The sequence below is a fragment of the Musca autumnalis genome, unplaced genomic scaffold (assembly GCF_047663935.1).
Source record: "Musca autumnalis isolate F117 unplaced genomic scaffold, ASM4766393v1 scaffold_2, whole genome shotgun sequence".
Classification (NCBI taxonomy): domain Eukaryota; kingdom Metazoa; phylum Arthropoda; class Insecta; order Diptera; family Muscidae; genus Musca; species Musca autumnalis.
The window spans coordinates 60361595-60367007 of NW_027411755.1; positions in this window are offsets into that span (position 1 = coordinate 60361595).

Sequence of the window (5413 nt, forward strand, 5' to 3'; positions counted from 1 at the left end):
TATACTTTTATATATTTTATTAACAAAATTTATGTTTTTCTTAACTTTTTGTAATAAATTTAGTAGATAATCATTGCCTTAATAATTAAAGCGAAAAAAATATCCGAAACATAGTTAAATAGAGCTGTCATATTTTTTATATTTCATACAATGTCATATGGCATAGATTTTTCCCAACGGAAATGTATCACTTTTGACTCCCAGATCTTCTATAGTAAGGCCCCTAGCAGGACCTCCAGATCTTGTATAACTAGACCTCCAGATCTATTATAAGTAGACCTACAGGTCTCCTATAACAATTTCTGCAAATTTTCTAAAATAAGTTCGTCCTTTTCTAAAATAAGATCTGCTGTAAGATGGCCTCCAGGTCTTCTACAAGATGACAGGAAGACATTCAGGTGTTCTATAAGAAGTCCTTCAGATCTGCTATAAAAAGACATTCAGGTTTTCTATAAGAAGTCCTCCAGTTTTTCTATAAGAAGGCCTCCCATCTTCTATAAGAAGCTTTCAATGTTCTTAAAAAAGACCTCCAGATATTCTATAAGAAGACCTCGGCCCTTCTATGAAAAGGCCCCCAAATCTTTTAAAGAAGACCTTCAAATCTTCTATAAAAAATCATTTGCGTCTTCTATAAAAATCAAAAAAAAAAAAACACCGAAAGGGTTAAGATTACTTAAATCGTACCAGTATCCTTCCTACAGTATTTTCCCTTTATCCTTGAGCATGTTATTATTGGATTTTTTTTTTCGAAAGCGCCCGTAGAATTGTTGCTAAAGCACTTGTTAAGGTCTACGGTAATCAAGGTACGAGTGGAACAAGAAACGTTTCCAGCCTAATAATAAGTAAAAAGTCGTTAAGTTCGGCCGGCCCGAACATTTTATACTCTCAACCAAAAAATTTTCTTAAATAAAATAGAATAATTAGTTTCTTTTCCTGTCCACAATTTTAGGTGCAAAAATTTTTCGACAACGGATACTCCAACTGCCTAAACTAAAGTTTGGAAAAGTTTTTTGATGGAAACGTTTTGTGGCTTCAGGGTGCCTAAAATGTAAAATAAAAAATAATTAAAAAAATTAAGTTACAGTGTTTTATTTATAAATACACTTAAAACTAGAAAATAATTGTTCATGATGGAATCTCTCAGATAAAACGCTTGCCGTTTAATTTTGTCACACTTTTTAGTTCAAATGCAAGCGTTTTATTTGACAGATTCCATCATGAACAATTATTTTCTAGTTTTAAGTGTATTTATAAATAAAACACTGTAACTTAATTTTTTTAACATTTTTTTATTTTTAACTTTTCAGTTATTAAATTTTTTGAACACTGAGGACCTCATAACAATATTATAGCCAATATAGGCCGAAAATGTAAAATGTAATAAGGGCTGTACCAAAAACTGGACTTATGTCCAAAATTTTTGTTGGGAAAGTTTCTGTACCATTCTGAACTCCAAATGCTAAGTTTCAGCCAATTCGGGTTAAAAATGAAGATAAAATCCTTAAAATACATGAAATCGGGTGGTACCGCTATATGGAGGCTATACCAAAACCTTGACCTATGCCCAACATTTTTGGTGAGGAAGTTTCTGTACCATTGCAATGCATTGGGAACCCCAAACGCCAAATTACAGCTAATTCGGCCTAAAAATTAAGATAGAATCCTTAAAATACTTTAAATTGGGTGGTACCGTTATATGGGGGGCTAAAAGAAAAAAAAGATGGTTTCATATTCATGTATTGTAATCCAAATCTGAAAAGTGTGCAAAGTTTCAGTTCGATTGGTCAACTGTATTAAAAATGAGTTACTAGATTTGAACTAAACGGACACCAAAGCAAGTTAAATTAAACACTGTAATAATGGGTAGTTCCGTCAAACAATGTAGCTAAAACATTCAAAATATCGAAAATTGGGAGGTACTCCTATAAGGAGCTACTTTTAAAATTTTTGGTTGGGAATTTGCGTGACTTCATAAAACCTCAAATATCAAATTTCGTGTGGTACCATAAAAAATGTTGTTAAAACGCTGAAAATGAAGAAAATCGGGAGGTACCGTTATATTGGGGCTATACCTAAACATGGACCGAATCAGACCTGCTACGGGAAAAGATACTCTGATGCAAAAATCTAGCGCTCTAGCTCATTTTTTACGGACTCTAGGGTGATTACAACAGAGGGACTTTATAGGGTCGCAAATGATTATTTCAATGCGTTACAAACGAAAAAACGGACTTAACATACCCTCCATACTATGGTGGAGGGTATAAAAACGCGAATATTGTTCTTCAAACATAGTTTTATTTATTTCTTTTTCGGAGGGTTGGCTTTTTTATTTGGGATGACGACTTTTAGTTTGCTTTTCAAAATAGTCAGGCTTAATCCCATAGTCGTTGTTTTAATATTTCATTAAAACAACTTTAATTTATTAGTGGGAAAAATTTGAGGATGTTTACCAAGGGGTAAGGCAGGGAAGACTATAGTTTCAAATCTCGCAACAGATCTTCATCAGTTCCCTTGTTTCTTGTTTTTCAACAAGAAACTTTTTATACCCAAGTGTCAATTGCTCGCTCAAATAGAAGTGAAGTTCCTCGAGTTTAGGTAATGCCAAAGAAATTCTCGATCAGAGTGTTTTTTTGACACGTATCTAACTCCGTTACTCCCTTCGAGAATTATTGTGCGCAAACTTTAGCGAAAAATTTTGAAACTGTTTGGGAGAGGCACCCGAAGGAGTGGATCGATGGAACCGATGGAGTCGTTTGATCCGAGCTAGAGTTATCGTGCACCCCAGCTAGACAGACAGATGGATATTGCTAAATCGACTCCAAATTGTCTGAAACGGATTTCGTCCAAACATATTTGAGGTCCAAAACCATTATTCATACACATTTTCATCGTATCAAAAGGTATATACCCTCCTTAGCTTAAAGGCTGAGGGTATAAATTAGCCTAAAGGTTGGGGGCATAAAAATGTATGTATCATGCTTCACAGATCCATAATAACATTATTTATATTAAAGACAGACATTTCGTCAATATAATTTTATTGGCATTTTTGTCCACTCCATTTAAATATCAATATCACTTACGATAAAGAACTTCAATGTCGCACATCGTCCCAAAAGTATTCAATTTCCTTCACGTTTTGTCATTATTTAATTTTCTGCCCTACAAGCTGTGAATACCTCGACATTTCTGAACAATAACTAGCGGCATTCATTCATTCTTGCTCTTGATTATTGCATTTTGTCTTTTCTTTTGGAATTGTTCAATATGATTTTATTGCAATTGGCTTAAAGCTTGAACTGCCAACACTTCTTTGTCATATGAATGTCCCGCAGACATGATGTGGTGATGACGCTACAACAACAGTCGTCACCATTGTCGGCTCAAAGTGTCAGAGCCTTGGTGCCAACACTCTTCTTGTCTTTTCGTTCCACAGAACTGCGACACTATTGTTTGTTTGTGTGTGCGTTTTTTGTTAACTTCATTCGTGTCAAGCTGATGATCACTGACCAAAGTGATTGAATTGAAATCAGGCAAGTGTAAAATCACCTGAAACGTGTACGAGTATAACAACAATTTCATTATACACGTATCATCATCATCATGGTCTGTGATTCGTTGAGGGGCTAAGAAGCTGCTGATATATCGAGTAATGGCTAACAGCCACCATTCGTTCATTCATTCAGTCAGTCAAAAGAACACATACTCACTACCAATGTGTGTTACCTGGAAAATTGTTTCATGTTTCCTTAACAGAATCCATTTGGTCTGTTGGCTGCCAATGGCAGAACATTACGCGACCAAGGTAAGGACAAATGCTTCACAGTTATACAAAATGTTGAAGTATGCAATTGTGTGATTTTCAGGGCCACCGATCAAATACAAATTGTTTTGTGTTCTTAATATCAGAATATCTATGAAATCAATATGAATCTGTTGTGCTACGTGATGACATTCAATGTGTGACATTCCAATGGAAAAGCGAAAGTTTGCGATTGGAATAAATACGGCAGAAATTTAAATAATCTTGTTCTTATGTTGAAATCCTGTTCGAAAGAAGGACAATTTAAAGACTGTAATTGTTGTTCGTATAATAAATAATTAGGTATGTTTTCAAAAATTTTAATATTAAGGAAAATAACACTACTTTTTATTATTTAAATAAGTTGATTATACCCTACTACACAATGTGGAAAGGGAATCTGTCTGTCCATTATAAATTGTAAACAAATTCCAGGCCGCAATTATGAACCGATCGTGACGAAATTTGGAATGGAGGTCGATTTCACATCAGAATAGATCGCTATTGTAATTGGTGATCATCGTGAAATATTGAAATAGACCAAAACTTGTGTGGGAAAATTGGAAAAAGAAAAATAATATAGATCTTATATCTTTATTCCTGGTAGATACACTCCGTCCACGAGTGTTATTTTGGAAAGACGATCTATCGATCTTGCCATAGATACCAATTTTGTTGATGCACGTGCTCAGATAACAGAGTTGCAGCCTAGTATATACAGAAATTCCACACTAGATTTCGCAGTTATAGTTTAATACTGACAAATTTTTACACGAGGTAAGAATTTTGGTCACGGAAGATGTCAACAATCTTGGATAATGAGCGGATAGTTCTTAGCCGGTGAACATTTGGTCTACATTTTATTTCTAGGAGACATATTTCGGCAATCTGCAAAATAAACATGAAACCCAACGTGAATATAGCAGTTAGACAACTGAACTACTACCATTTTTATTGTTGTGATTTTCTTGCATAGAACTACATATACATTCCATGTTACAAAATGTCGCAATCATGAAAGAAAGATTTCTAGGTTTCTAAATTGTTACAAATTACAATGCTGTACGGGGTCTTGAAGTTTTTGTGATACCTTTTGTAAAAAGTAATGTAATAGTACCTCGACATATTGGTTTTTAACAGTGTTTTATTTAACTTGCTTTGGTGTCCGTTTAGTTCAAATCTGGTAACTCATTATACCCTATACCACAATGTGGAAAAGGGTATTATAAGTTTGTTTTGGTAAAAATTCATGTAACACCGCGAAATATTCGTCGGAGACCCCCAATGTCGTATACCAATCTTCATATCTCGACGAGATAAAGCGATTTTGAGATGTGTGTCTGTCCGTCCGTCCGTCCGTCTGTCCATTATAAATTGTAAACACGCTCCAGCCCGCAATTATGGACCGATCGTCACGAAATTTTTTATGGAGGTCGGGTTCAGATCAGAATAGATCCCTATTCTTATTGGTGATGATCGTGAAATATTTAGCGGGTGAAATGGACCAAAAACATAATATTTATCCAATTTTCTAGCGGCTTTGTAGGTCTCAATAATAGTCCGATCAACGCGTAATTTTAAATAAGGTAAGAGCATATCACAAAGGAG